The sequence below is a fragment of the Giraffa tippelskirchi genome, chromosome 9, assembly GCF_054371585.1.
Source record: "Giraffa tippelskirchi isolate mGirTip1 chromosome 9, T2T-mGirTip1v1.2.pri, whole genome shotgun sequence".
In the NCBI taxonomy this organism is placed as follows: domain Eukaryota; kingdom Metazoa; phylum Chordata; class Mammalia; order Artiodactyla; family Giraffidae; genus Giraffa; species Giraffa tippelskirchi.
Genome location: NC_137283.1, coordinates 8621540 through 8637588, shown reverse-complemented (window position 1 = coordinate 8637588; position 16049 = coordinate 8621540).

The following is a 16049-nucleotide window of genomic DNA, read 5'->3' as shown; positions in this document are numbered from 1 at the left end:
CAGAAGTGATCTCACTTAGTGTTTGCCATAACCCTGTGACAGGGGTATCACTGTACCCTTTCGGCAGATGAGGAAACAGGCTAATGTTACTTTCTTAAAATCTGACAACCAATAAATGGTCTTATTAGTAGGAGGCTGAGAGTTCTAATCCCTTTGTTGCTAGTCTGCCAGCAGAACTGATGTGCTTGGGGCTCAGACCAAGCACTGTGGGTCTGAAAGAGACCCCTCTAGGCTCACAATGCGATCTCCTCTTCCAGCCTGAATGGTAACATAAGATCTCAGTACTCACACATATCATGTTGACCAAGACAGACTGCTTCCTGAACACAGGAGGGATATTTTCTCTGCAACCCTTTTCATACACTCAACAAGCTCTTCTCCTACATGTCCCTGGGTTTTGGCCAGTTGCAGGAGGACTATGACCACTGCCAGCTGACTGAGGCTGAGTATGACCATTTCCTCACTCTTGGGTTGACCTCTCTCTGTGTCTGGGCTTCTCACAGGCTTGTCTGCACTTTTCCACTAACAAGCCCTATAGTTAGTCTGAGGAGGTGTCCCTGGGGTGACCTTGGGCTCTCCATCACTTTTGGTCCATCCACTAGACTTTGGTGAAAGTGAAAGTGTTAGCTGCTTAGTCGTGTCTGATTTTCTGTGACCCAATGGACTGTAGCCCGCCAGGTTCCTTTGTCCATGGGATTCTCTAGGCAAGAATACCACATGTGCACCTAAAACTCTTGAGCTACCTTGGGATGAGGGCTACTTAGCTTAAGAGTCCAGATCTAGGTGTAAAAAGAAGGAGCAGCTGCAGGGTCAGGGGCTCCAGCCTGTGTGTCAAGGAAGCTCCCTCAAGCCAGCTTCATAGTGTCCCCTCCCCTAGGGGCTGTACTGAATAGTCCCAAGGTCTCAGCTTGGACTCGCAGGCCTGGTTCCCCACTCTTGCATGTGTACACACCCCTGCACATGCCCTTCATGTAAGTAGCTTTCAATATGTGTAGACTCCCTCTGGGCACAAAGGTGCCAGGTATTGTGCATCTGGCTCCAGAGCTCCCTGCCCTGGAATCTACAGGAGCTGGCTTTCTTTCAGCAGTCCACTCATCTAGCCCAGCTACAGCATGCATCCCCCCGGCTCAGGCCTTTTCAGGCTTGGAAGCTTCTCCACGATGTGTTACCAAGACAACCTGGGACCCTGGCACTTTTATAGCCAGCTCCATGACGGGATAACATCCTTGCCTGTATGCATGGCTTGTTGGTGTGACTCAGTATATCACTCAACAAAGACACGTAATGTTCATGACGATAGGCCACCTTCCTGTTCTCTCTAGAGGAGACACTGGTTCCTAGGGTGATGCCAGTGTCCTTCTGTCTCCAAACCCACCTGTGAGTCAGACCTTTGGAGACACCACCTTCCTGTTACCCTCAGACTGTGAAATAGGGATGTATAGGGAGATTGGTGCCCTCACCAGTGGGGAAGAAGTGCAAATAATAGCCACCTTCAGAAGCAGGACCTCAAGAATAGAACATTGCCTCTGACTGAAACAAGTTAGGGCATTTAAGGGGCACTCAACAAATGTTAGAGCTCAACTCATGGCACATGATGGTATGTCAGTAACAGAGAGCAAACACAAGCCACCATGGAAGCCTAAGTCAAGAAGAATCAGGGTCAGTGCAAGCTCAGGAGGGAGTCAGGAACTCAGGAGCATCTGCCAAGAGAGTGACATGAGAACTGAGTCCTAAAGCTTGAGTAGAGTGTTGAGGAGGAGAAGGGCATTTTACACATGGAGAGTGGCTCAGTTTACTAAGCTCCTGCTGTATTCTGGGTCACCCAATCATTCCTCTGCAAAAAGTCAAAGGAATTGATTGCACTTTGTACAGTATGGTGTAAGAGGTGCCACTTCCATGTTAGAGACTCAGTTTCCCCATTTTACTAACAGAACAACTAGCTCCCTTTATCTTTCTCGCTTAGTGGGTTTCCCTAGAAGGGCCTGACTCAAAGAATCTCATCAAAAACTTCATGGAGGGGGTGCACTTAGGTAAAATATGTGAGGAAGGAAAGACAGCAGGGGAATAATGACGTCTTCACAGAAGAGGCACTTCAGCCTGATCCCATGGGGACCTCTGGAGCATGACCTGCACTGCAGTCAGTTCACGCAAGGAAGCAAAGGAGCTGGCAGTTTGTACCCTACGTCAGTCAATCATTGATCAAGTTCTGACTCAAGGAAGAAGTGTCCTATAAAATAAGGTAGCTCCTTTTAGAGCAAAGGTAATTCTTTAGAGAAAGGAGTGGCTATGGGACACTAACAGCCGGTGTTCTCAGTAGTTATGCCATGGGGGTACCTGCTGGCGAAGTGGACCTGGATGGGGCTCTGATGGCTTCCATGAAAACCTTCTACCCCAGGAAGACACAGAGAACAGTTGGAGGTGTCCAACTGTCCCATTAAACCAACCAGGCTCTCCTACATACCTGCATCGAAAACATGAACCTGACTGGAAACAGTGGTCAAAACGGTGCTTCCTGGCATCTGTATTCTGTCTGTTCTTTTTCTCCTGTTCTTGCCAATACTGTGCCTTTTTGATCCCAAGCTTGGTTCTCATTTCTGAAGTGAATCTAAGTTTACTACTCCAGGGGATGGCCAGGCTGATTCCTTAAACTTCCAGGGCCCCATGGATAGAGAATGGTAGCCTCAACATCAGGCCCTCGAAACTTAATCCCCTGTCCTGTCTACTGTTCACAGGTGCCCTCAGCAGTCTCTTTTCCAGGCAGAACGGACATACCAGATGACTCATCTTAAAGTTTACAAGCAGAATTTCTTAACATTCTTTGCCGTCATGCCTGTAAATTAGCATTTTTATAGTCTCTCATTTCATGGACACCAAAACTGAAAGTATTGTTTTCACATGAAAAAAGCAAACTATTTTTAGCTTGCAGAGGGAACAAGACGATATATGCTGCAGTTGTCAACTGTCTTTTAAAATGTATGTAGCACACTGGAACTCATAAATATTTAAAAGGACTAAATAATTATCTAATGTTCCCCAGCCTTCTTTTTAAAATGATCATTTCCAAAGGGAGCAAGTGAGCATTTGTTCTCTGTCAACTGTCCAGACACAATTAAATCATCTTGGAAAACTTGTCCCTCCTGTTTGTTGCTGGTTTTGTCATTTTTGACTCACTACTCAGGCCCCCTTCTTCATCTCTCCACTGGTTTCAATGCCACACATTTGGCATGTGTACAAAATACTTCCATCAAAGGCTCCCTGGTAGAGGCTCTGACCATCTGGGGGACCTGCTAGAGAGCAATCATAAGCAGAGGTCAGGGATACACTGAGTAGAGGTTTCCTCTTCCTGAAATGTCAGGGGATCCCCTGGGCAAGGAAGTGTGACAGATAATGTCTCGGCCATCTGGGGCATTCTTAGAATGTGTCTATAGGATAAGAGGTCTTCCTGGATGAGAAAGAATAGCAACAGAAAACAGAAAGAGCAGAGGAACTGTAGTTCTGTCTTGGCCACTTACTAACTGTGTAACTTTAATGCATTTATTACAAAGCAAGGCTTTATAATAGCTATCTTGCAGGTTTATTGTGGGAATTAAACTAGTGTGTTAAAAATTAGGTTAAAAAAAAGAGCCCAGTACCAGACATCTAGTATAAGCTCAATAATTGGAAATGATGTTCACTTTTATCTTATTATGATCTACTCTTTTAAGTAACATAATATTGAAAATTATTTCAGGAAAAAAGGCTTTAAAAATATTTTACATATGTTACTATTGTCAGTACAGTGAAAAAAATTATATGTTTCATTTCCTCGATGTCAACATTATTAGCATGAGCTACAGTTTACCTATGGGACATGGATGACCCTCAGGCTTACTGAAATATGTAGACCTGATTGTCCTGTACTAACTGTTGTTGGGCTTCCCTGCTGGCTTAGTGGTAAAGAACGCGCTTGCCAATATAGGAGACATAGGCTCATTTGCTGGGTTGGGAAGATCCCCTGAAGAAGGAAAGGCAACCCACACCAGTATTCTTGTCTCGCAAATCCCATAGACAGAGGAACCTGGTGGGGCTACATGTCCATGGGGTCACAAAAAATCAGACACAACTTAGTGACTGATCAACAACAACAAACTGCTGTTGGGCTGTGACGTGTTCTATTTTGGTCTGCATCTATGTTTCCTCTCTTTATTTCTATGTTATGTCTCAGGCATGTGTTTGCTCACAGCAAACTCTCTTATTGCATTTCTGCCTCCAAGTTGATATGCATGTATAAAACAGATCTCCAAGCTTGGCAAGTTTGCAAATATTCAGAATTTCTGTTCCTGGGAATTGGGAAGACAATATATCATATAAGTCCTACCAATAACAACACCTAGAAAAAACTGGGTGAAAAATAATAAACAAGATTTTAATGCATAACAGGTCTCTAAAGAATATAAGAGAAATATCGAAGGACCAAAAGTGATGGAGAATTTGAAATCAGACATGAGTAGGCAATGACATTTCAGCTACTTTGAAGGTAACTGAAATTCCAATAACTGAGAATTAGGGTTTTAACACCCACATATGGTTAGGAGAAAAGGACGAGCAAATACTAATATTCCCATAGAAACCTGGGATGCTAAAAATGCTTCATCTTCCTGTGATAAGACAGGCTAGGATTTTTTTAATGGCATCTCAGACATAAAGGTAGGTAGGGGCGGGGGGAGGGAATCTACTTTGCTATGAATTCTGAATAAGGGAAAAGAAAAAAACATCCTCTAAGAATTTATAAATATAATTCTCTGTTCACAAGGGTGTAAATTTGAAACTTGCAATGATAGTGCAAGAAACCCCAAGGTAAAATACATTCAGACAAAAGGTGGGTCTAGGCTGGTAATACCTCAGGAGGGTCAGACAAAGGCATATATTTATCTCAGCCTGGATTCCTTAGAAAGCAGAGACTGTGGCAAAGGACTTTTAGGCTACTATTTTTTTAGGGTCAGTGAGAAACAGGGAGTGAATCTGGGAAGAAAGCAGAGCCGCCGACTGGAGGACGTGCAGAGAGGTATGCCCTGAGAAGTGCAGCTGCTTTCTTGATGCTTCGGGGACTGTTCTTTGAGTAACCACACAACTACATCTCACCAGTCTTCCCAGAAGAAGCCAGGGAAGTTCTATGTCTTGGCTTTCATATTTCATTTGTCAAGCAAGTATCCCATGCTAACAATCCCAATGTCCCAATGATTGCTGAGCCTGGTCGTTGAGGTTCCAAACGCTTACAACAAAAGGAAGCCCTGGATAAGAGACAAAAGGCAAGTGGTGTGAGCATGAAGCTAAGTGATGTGGACTGTGTCTATCTACATGAAGTCAGTAGGATCCAGGGAGAGCTAGTGACCACAGCAACAGTGGGAATAAGGGGTAGTTTAGGCTGAGAGGCTCTGAAGTGAGTAGTATCTTATTAACACATGCATGATTACCACAGATGAGATCCCTTTGACAACACATTTGCAATACAAAATTACAGAACACACAAAGAAGCAAAACATCATGAGCAAAGCAAATAAGCCATGATAAAACTCAAGAAAATTTGTATGACAAATATTCAGATACATGTTTAAAATCACTATATACATGTATACACAATGGAATATTGCTCAGCCATAAAAAAGAATGAAATAATGCCATTTGCAACAACATGGATGGACCTAGAGAATATTGTAGGTGAAGGAAGTCAAACAAAGACAAATACCATGTGATATAGTTTATATGTGGAATCTAAACTATGCTACAAATGGACATATTTATGAAACAAAAAGAGACTCACAGATATAGAGAACAGACTTGTGGTTGCCATGGGGGAGCAGGGGGAGGGGAGGGATGGATTGGGAGTTTGGGATTAGCAGATTCAAACTAGTATACATAGGCTGGATAAACAATAAGGCCCTACTTTATAACACAGGGAACTATATTCAGTATCTTGCAACAAATCATAATGGAAAAGAATATGCAAATGAATGTAGATGTATGTATAACTGAATTACTTTACTGTATAGCAAAAGTTAACACAACATTATAAGTCAACTGCATTTCAATAATTTTCTTTTTTAAATCACTATATATGGTGAAGGGAAGAGAAACAGTCCTAAAATCAAACTTCCAAATAATTTATGATGTACTACCCCCTCCCTCTTAATGCACTCCTTCTGTTCTTAAATGCAGGCTGGGCTTAATGATTTGCTTCAAAAAACCATAGGGTGAAAAGGAGTGGAAACATGACTTTATAGTGGAGAAACACGGCAAGAATCCCCTAGGTTATCTGATCAAAGTTAACATCATCCTTGATAAGTCACATCAACAGGATGCACCCTTGACGTGATATGATGAGAATGGCTCTCTGTTACGTTGTGTGTGCTTGGTCATTTGTGACCCTTTGGACGGCAGCCCACCAGGCTCCTCTGTCCATGGGACTGCCCAGGCAAGAACACTGGAGTGGGTTGCCATTTCCTCCTTCAGGGGATCTTCCCAACCCAGGGACTGAACCTGCATCTTCTGCATCTCCTTCATTGCAGGTGGATTCTTCACTGCTGAGCCACCTGGGAAGCCCAATTCCCCCCCCACCCCAAACCCAGAACCCATATTCCACCTTGGGAAAACCAACAGATAACCCCCAAATAAGGAATATTCTAAAATACCTAAGTAATACTCTTCAAAACTGGCATAATGAGCAAAAGCTGTCACTAGTCTAGAGGAGCCCAAGGAAACATAATGACTAAGTACAATGTGGTCTCCTGAATGGACACTGAGTAGAAAACTTGTGAAATCCAAAGGAAGTGTTGTGTTTACTCAACAGTAATATACCAACTTTGATTCACTAGTTGTGACAAATATACTGAGGGAAAAAAAATACCATAATACATGACATTGAGTAGTGTCTTCAGAAGACAATCACTTAATAGTGGGCTTAAATCAGCCCCAGGATAAAGGCTGGACACCACATAACAAAGCTTGAAAGCAAGTCTAGAAATGAATATACTGTCGCAGAACAAAGTTTGAAAGTATTTAAAGGAACATAACAAATTCCAGCACCCCCAAAATATAAAATTTAGAATGTCCGGAACTCAGTAACAAATTACTGGGCACAAAAAAGCAGCAATATATCCCCATACCTACAGTAGAAAAAAAAACAGTCAGTACAAATAGATTAAGAAAGGTCTCTGAGATTACAGAAGTAGAATAAAAGTAGTAATAGAACAAATATTATAAATCATCATGATATGTTCAAGAAGATAAGAAAAGCATAAAATAATGAGAAAAGATTATATGAACTAATTCATAAAAATGTGCAATTTATTAAAATGAACAAAAACTGATGAAAAATGCAATAATCTTCTGACTACTGAAGAAAATTAATCTGTGATTTTAAAAAAAGCTTCTCATAAAATATTTCTGGTACTGGTGATTTCACTAGTGAATTTTACTAAATATATATGGAAGAAACCAAAATCAGTCTAATACATACTCTTCCAGTAGAGAGACAAAGAAGGAATACTTTCCAGACAGTTGTCTGAGGCCTGCTTGAACTTGATATCAAAGTTCTCAAAGGCATTTACACAAAGGAACATTTCCTTTATAAACATAAATACAAAGAATATTAAAAACATCAGGGAATGATAACCAAAAGAATATACATCAGCCTACATCTATATCCTTATCCGTGTGTCTGTGTGTGTGTCACTCAGTCATGTCTGACTCTTTGTGAACCCCTGGACGGCAGCCCACCAGCCTCCTCTGTCCATGGGATTCTCCAGGCAAGAATACCGGAGTGGGTTGCCATTTCCTTCTCCAGGGGCTCTTCCCGACCCAGCGATCAAACTCACGTCTCCTGTGTCTCCTGCATTGGCAGGTGGGTTCTCTACCACTGCGACACCTGGAAAGCATCCTTATCTTTATTCATATCTATATCTAGGGATGCATCATGACCAATTTTAAAATATTTCAGGAATCAAAGTTTTGTTTAACATCCAAAAATATGTTGGTGTAATTTTACATGTTAACAGAATAGATGAAAAATATTACAGGACTGCTCGAGAGATGCAGAAAAAGTGTTACAAAAGTCGACATCCAACATCCATTCATCATAGAGCACTCTTAGCAGGTCAGAAATAGAAGAAAACTATTTATAAAATATTTATAAAATGATAACTGTGAAGAGAAACTTTAGATATAATGGGCATTGTCTAAAACATTTCTTTTAATATAACAGAAACAGAAGTCTTTTATGCCCACTCATCCACACCATTCTTTTTTTCTTTACCATGCCTCCTGGCTTGATCATCGTTAACTGGATCAGGGATCCAACCCTGCCCCCTGCAGTGGAAGCACAGTGTCCCAACTACTGGACCACCATGGAAGTCCCTACCAACACCATTTTTACTCAACATTCTATTGGGCCAAAAATGGTCAAGATATTCTTGAAGAAGAAGTGGACAAAAAAAGAAAGTGAAAGTAATATTCAAGATGTATTATACAGTTACAGTAATGAAGACATGTTATTAGCAGCAGGTAGAAAAACAGACCCTGTGAATAGACTGACACTACCAAAACAGACTTATATGTGACCCCTAGATTTTATTGATTAGGCAGCATTCAAGAACAACAGAGGAAAGGACAGTTTTCAACAATGGTTCTTGGAAAACTGATTATCCATATGGCTAGAAAAAGTCTCGCTCCCTATTTTATAACTCACAGATAATATATTTCCAGTGGATTTTAGATATAAATGTAAAAAGTAAATTTGGGAGAGTATAATACAAAACAATATAATCAGAACCTTGTATGTGAACAGTGTTTTAAAGGAACCTAAAAAAATCCCAACCACAGGGAAAAACTGGACTACTTTTATTCACTGTCAACTTTTGTTCATCACGATATTCCACTAAAGCAATTTAAAAGTAAATCACAAAGTGGGAAAATACATTTTCAATATACATATACAAAAAGTGTTCCTATCAAGATATATAAAGAATACTTCTAAATCAATTAAAAAGTTTAACTTAAGATCAATTACAAATCAGTGATACAATCTAACAAAAAAATTATAAGGAATTTAGAAAGGTTCTTCACCAAATGGGCAGTAATTGTATGAAACTATATTAGTATCAGTAAAGTTAAAAATAAATCGATAAAGAGATATCACTTCACCTTCACCAAAATATCTAAAAATAAAAATTTTGATAATTTAAGTTAGATGAGAATGTGGACCAATGGCATCCTTTTCAATACTGAGAATTTGCTTCAAACATTTTTAGAAAATATGATGTCATTATCAACTAAATTTGAACATGACATATAAACTGGCAATGTTTAGTAGAAATACATTAGTACATATAAGAATATATGTGAATAAGAATACCTATAGTATTATTGATTGTAACAGACACAAACCAGTAACCACACAAATACCCACTCATTCCAAATGATAAATCAACGGAACACTTCACAGCAATAAAAATGTTAAAACCGCAAGTACATGTGAAGAGATAAATATATCCAACATTATGGGCTACATAACACAAATGCAAGAGATTACTTACAAGATCCCACCACTTATGTGCATTTAAAAACAGAAAAACTAATGTACAGTGTTAGAAACCATGGTACTTATAAACTCAGGAGAGGAGAGAGATGAATGTTTGGGAGGGAATGTGATGAAAGCTTTCCAGTCTCCATATTCTATTCTTTAGACTGGATCAAATGCAGGTCTTCCATATTGCAGGCAGATTCTTTAACATCTGAGCCACCAGGGAAGCCCATGAATACTGGGGTGGGTATCGTATCCCTTCTCCAGGGGATCTTCTCAACCCAGGAATTAATAAACCAGGGTCTCCTGCATTGCAGGTGGGTTCTTCACCAGCTGAGTTACCAGGGAAGCCCAATATACTGAACTCCATATATATTGTATGCATTTTCCTCTATATGTTTCTATACAGAGAAAAATGCAACTTTTAAAATTATGTTTGGCATAGTTTGGAAATTGGAACAAGAAACTGAGTTACAGATGTAGAAAACAAACTTACAGTTACAGTGGGGGAATGGGGAAGGGATAAATTGGGAGATTGGGATGGGCATATACACACGACTATATATAAAATAAATAATTTGATAATGACCTTCTATATAGAACAGGGGACTCTACTCATATTTTGTAAAAGACTACATGGGAAAAGAATCTAAAAGAGAGAGAGAGAGTGTGTGTGTGTGTATATGTATATATATATAGGGACTTCCCAGGTGGTGCTAGGGGTAAAGAAACTGCCTGCTACTGCAGGAGACAAGAGACATGGGTTCGATCCTTAAGTCAGGAAGATCCCTTTGAGAAGGGCATGGCAACCCACTCCAGTATTCTTGCCTGGGAAATCCCATGGACAAGAGGAGTCTGGGGGGCTACACTCCATAGGGTCGCAAAGAGTCAGACATGACTGAAGCAACTTAGCATGTGTATGTATATGTATAACTGATTCACTTTTCAGAAAGTAACACATCATTGTAAATCAACTACACTCCAATTAAAAAAAAAGAAATTGGAACAAATATAAATTCCCTTCAATATATTAGTGGTGAATCAATTTTTGGTGCAGAGCTTATATGGAATAATATCCAGTCATTTAAAATACTGTGATACTATGATAAGGCATTGAGGTGAAACATATGATAAGAAGTAAAGAACTTCCTCCTTGGAAGGAAAGTTATGACCAACCTAGACAGCATATTAAAAAGCAGAGGCATTACTTTGCCAACAAAAGTCCATCTAGTCAAGGCTATGGTTTTTCCAGTGGTCACGTATGGATGTGAGAGTTGGACTATAAAGAAAGCTGAGCACCAAACAATTGATGTTTTTGAACTGTGGTGTTGGAGAAGACTCTTGAGAGTCCCTTGGACTGCAAGGAGATTCAACCAATCCATCCTAAAGGAGATCAGCCCTGGGTGTTCATTGGAAGGACTGATGTTGAAGCTGAAACTCCAATACTTTGGCCACCTGATGGGAAGAGCTGACTCATTTGAAAAGACCCTGATGCTGGGAAAGATTGAAGGCAGGAGGAGAAGGGGACAACAGAGGATGAGATGGTTGGATGGCATCATCGACTCGATGGACATGGGTTTGGGTAAACTTCGGGAGTTGGTGATGGACAGGGAGGCCTGGCGTGCTGTGGTTCATGGGGTTGCAAAGAGTCGGACATGACTGAGCGACTGAACTGAAATGAAAGTATTTAGAATGTGATTCCTCACTCTCCCCGTAAGAAACATTTAAAATCCTAACCCATTTTCAAATTACTCTTGGATAAATAAAGGTAACTTCTTTTCCCATCTTAAGTAGCCTTGTGCATCCGTGCTAAGTCTCTTTACTCATGTCCAACTCTTTGCGACCCCATGGACTGAAGCCCACCAGTCTCCTCTGTCCAGGGGATTCTCTGGGCAAGAATACTGGAGTGGGTTGCCATGCCCTCCTCCAGGGGATCTTCCCGACCCACGGATCGAACGCATAGCTCTCATACCTCCTACACTGGCAAGCAGGTTCTTTACCACTAGTGCCACCTTACTGGTACTCAAACTCAGGAATTCCCAGGGTGGAATCTGAAGCCTGCAGGCCCAGTACCAGGAGGGCAGGGAGAGACTTAAGGAAGAGGCCACTCCAGGTGAGTAGCTGGTATTTTTAACAAGTAGAGGCATGCACTTAGGAGGTTGGGCTTGGGTGGCAGCAAGAGGAGAATGGGGTTCAGTCACTATTCAGTCCAGAGGATCTCCACAGCAAATGACTCTCAAGGCTCATCCTGGATAAACCACGAGAACTGGGGTGGGCAGAATGCACATTCCAAGGATGGAAGGAGGGGTGAGGACCCTCTAATGACACAAGCCCCTTCTCGGTTCAACCAGTGGTCTTGTCCCCTCCATGACCTCCTCCAGCAGCCTCTTCAGAAATGATGGAGCTATGTAAGTCAGCTCAGAAATACTGATATTTCCTTGTTTTCAGTAAAGTGCTTATATGAGACTAATGACCATTTTAGCCAGGAAAGGTCTCCTTTCCTTATTTCACCTGGGAAAATGGTGTCTGTTGCAGAATAACTTTAATATTTTGCAACATTCTTATGATTTAAGATACTTTAAAACCTTCTTTTATTTATCTGATTTGATAACATCAGATAAAACACAGACCTAACAAAGGGAATGATCTATCTTTACTCTGATGGTTAACTCTTGTAATATTATAGAAATAAACCTTTGCTCACAGACTGATTATCAGTACTGACTGCTCTGGCCCCTTTTCATTTCAGTGCAGATCATGGAGATTTTGCTTATGTACTATTAAGAGAAGCAAGCCAGTTGAAGAAAAATAATATAATGATCATGAAAGAAAGTGAAAGTGAAGTCACTCAGTTGTGTCCAACTCTTTGCGACCCCATAGACTGTAGCCTACCAAGCTCCTCCATCCATGGGATTTTCCAGGCAAGGGTACTAGAGTGGGCTGTCATTTCCTTCCCCAGGGGATCTTCCCAACCCAGGGATCGAACCTGGGTCTCCCACATTGCAGACAGGCACTTTACTGTCTGAGCCACCAGGGAAGCCCAATAATAATCATATACACATTAAATAAAATTATATAGATTTACACATACACTTTCATGTGTGTGAGTACAAATATGCAGTGCAATCCCTACAGATCCTGGTTTAGGTCAGTGGGCAGTACCACTTAGACTTTAGATGGAGGATGAAGAAGTGATGAAGTAATATTTATTCCCATGGCTCCCTTCCCACTGCTCTGTGAATTGACATTAGCAGGGTTCCTCCCATCAAAGGCTGTAGATACAGCTCTCTTTTTCTTTCAGTAACAACACCTCCCCTTCAAGCCTACCCAATGACAGAGAATCTATTACAATAAAAAAGCTGATCTTGAGCCCCACAGGAATTTAGAAAGACGTTACATGCTTGGAGCAACAGATAGAAACTTCCCACATCGATCCCCCACTGTTGTGTGTTCACAGGTATGATGATGATGTTGAAGGAGAGACACAGTGGGCTACTGCATGTTTTCTGCAGAGTGTACAATATAAAGAAATGGGAGTTTAGATAGAGGCTGAAGGTGATTTCTGTGTGGACCTAACTGAGAATCATCCAATGCAGATGAATAATGGTTTAGAAAGTCTGTGGGGTCATTTTTGGGAGATGGTGGAAGACAGAGAGGAAAGGAGAAGATTAGAAAGTGCATATTTGTAGGTAGCAATAGACCAGTGGTTCCCAAGAGACAGGGTCAGGACTTGAGTCTTTCCAAAGAGCAGGGAGGCAGAGAACATGGATCAGTAAGGGAACCCTTGCCTCTAACTTTGAGCTCCAATGTTTGCCTTTCTCAGAGTCATAGAATCAGAACTAACGGAACAGCAAAGGGAATGATGAAAAGAAAAACACAAGGATTGGTGGGACATGGGAGCAAAATCTGCATTTGCTTTCCTTTTCCCATGAAAGCTCTGTCTCATACAAAGAATGGATCTTAAAGTCAGACCTCTTTTACATCTTAGAAAGAAGCCACGGTACACGTCTTGCTTCTTGTTTAAATTTTCTGCTTATTATTGGCTTCCATGAGTGTTACCCTGGGCCGTTTTTTTGCTGGGTCCTCAGAGACCTGGGCAGGGTGAAGCAGGCCCATAGCTCCCAAGGGAATTTGCCAGAGCATCTTGGTTCCCCAGCAGCTGTAGTGGGGTGAGCAGTGGCTGAGCCTGTTATGCATCATGAACCATTTTTCTTCGCATTTCGTATTGGTTTCAACGTTATGTTTTCCTAAATATCGCCTCCTCGCCCCAGGCTGCTCAATGAGAATAGATTAAATTGCCTGTGAGGCTGCAACACTCAGGGGGCAGCTGCCTGCCAATCACAGGGCACTGAGAGATCTGGACGTTTCTTTGTGGGACCGCCAAGATCTGTCTTGGGACACAGAGAGAAGAGAACCAAGAAGCCAAACTCTAATCCTCTCTCTAGAGAATCCTATCATGTTTTGCCTCTTCCATTATTTAAATAGAAACAAATTTTCAAAAAGCAATTAAATATTTTTTTTCATGATTTTAAACTATAACATGTTGATTGTAGAAAATTGAGAAAATCAAGGTTTACATAAGAAAATAAATATAGCCCATAAACCTAACTCATGGATTCACTGTTTATGTATTAGTAACATATTTCTTTTCAGTCTTTTCTTTATCTCTTTATATATATATATATATATATAATATATATCCATATAAATATATAAATATATAATATATATCCATATATGTGGATATATATATATTTACATTTTAAACTGCTACTATTTCTCTGAGATATAACTTAAGACTATTTAAAGAACCGTCTTTCTTTCATCTCCATTTCTATCTTATATGTACATGTGTGTGCTTCTGACTTATTCATGACTTTGCTATTTTATCCTTGTGAATTTTCAGCTGCTGCTGATACAGCTGCCTCTCTATCACCCTTTTATAGCTGCCCCAGACCTTGCCATTATTCATTTACTTAAGTTCAAAAATCTTTCTAAAACTCCTTACAGAAGACGACACACTCTGAAACTAAAATCAATCCCACTTTAAGAACACTCACCCTGACCTTCCTATTGGCCTCAGTTCTGGCAGAAATCACTCTCCATTGAGCCCACATGAATCTTGCAGTTAACAACCCTCTCAGCTCTGGTGGATCTCTGGTCTGTGTGCAGGAACTTGGGGCTGACCATGACACCACCCCTTTGCAGCGCTCATACACATCCTGACCAACCTTCTTATCATTCTCCCACCCTGTTTCATGATACAAATGATACTCTCATTCACCTTATTACCAAACTACAAATTCTGAGACATCTAAGACTCCTCTCTTAGTTTTATTCCCAACATGTGGTCCCAAATTATCTAATTCTAACTCCTGAATCACTCTGAATTAATCCCTTCATCTCCTCCTCCTTCGATATCACTCTGGTTTAGACTTGGCGCTTCTCTCCTAAATTACAACAAAAGCCTCCTCCTTGGGCAGCTTCCCTCTAGCCCAGTCCTCCTCTCATGCAGCTTCCATATGGCTTCTTTCAAAACACAACTTGGCTCCAAGCTCATTGTCTCAGATGCCTCTAACTCCACACTTTGTCTTTGTTTCAACCTCCACCCCTGAGGTGCCTGAGAAGCAGACTAGAGCCCTTACAATGTGGTTTCCAGACAAGGAGTATAGGCATCAACCCAGGAACTGGTAAGAGATGAAAACCGCCAGGCCCTAACCAAGACCTCTGCGGTGGGACCCAGAAATTTATGTTTTAACACACATCATTCATTAGTTTTCTACTCAAAACCTCCAGAGGCTAACTTATTAATATTGTTCATAGAACAAATCATAATTGCTGTATTTTTTTTTTACTCATAGCCTCCTGGAAACTGACTCCAAACTCTTTTCTTCCAAAATGCTTTTTGTCAATTTCTTAGTTAAATGAGCCAATCTTTGCTCTCTAGAGCATCCCCACTCTCATCTTTTTTTTCCTCTATTGTGTTTGATTTATTAAGGTTTAATTTATGTACAGTAAAATGTACCATCTGAGATGTGAAACTCAAAGACATTTTATATGTGCATACACCTATGTAGCTCTCACCCAGTTCAAGATGTAGAACATTTCCATTATCCCAATATGTTCTTTAATTCCCATTTCCAATTAATCCCATCCACAACCCAAGAGTGAATCACTTTGCTAACTTTTGTCCCTATAGATTAGTTTGCCTCATTCTGAATTTCATGTGGATGGAATCATATAGCTCATACCCTTTGTGGATAGCTTCTTTTACTCATCAAAATGCATTCAAGATTCATCAATGTTGTTGTTTGTGCCAGTAGCTTATATGTTTGTTTGTTTGTTTTTTTAAATCACTGAATAATATCCCATTGGGCAAATATACCACCATTTGTTTAGCCATTGTCCTGTTGATGGACACTTGGGTTGTTTCCAGTTTTTTTTCTTTTTTTCTTTTAAAGCTTCATTAATTTTTGCAAACAAGCCATACCAT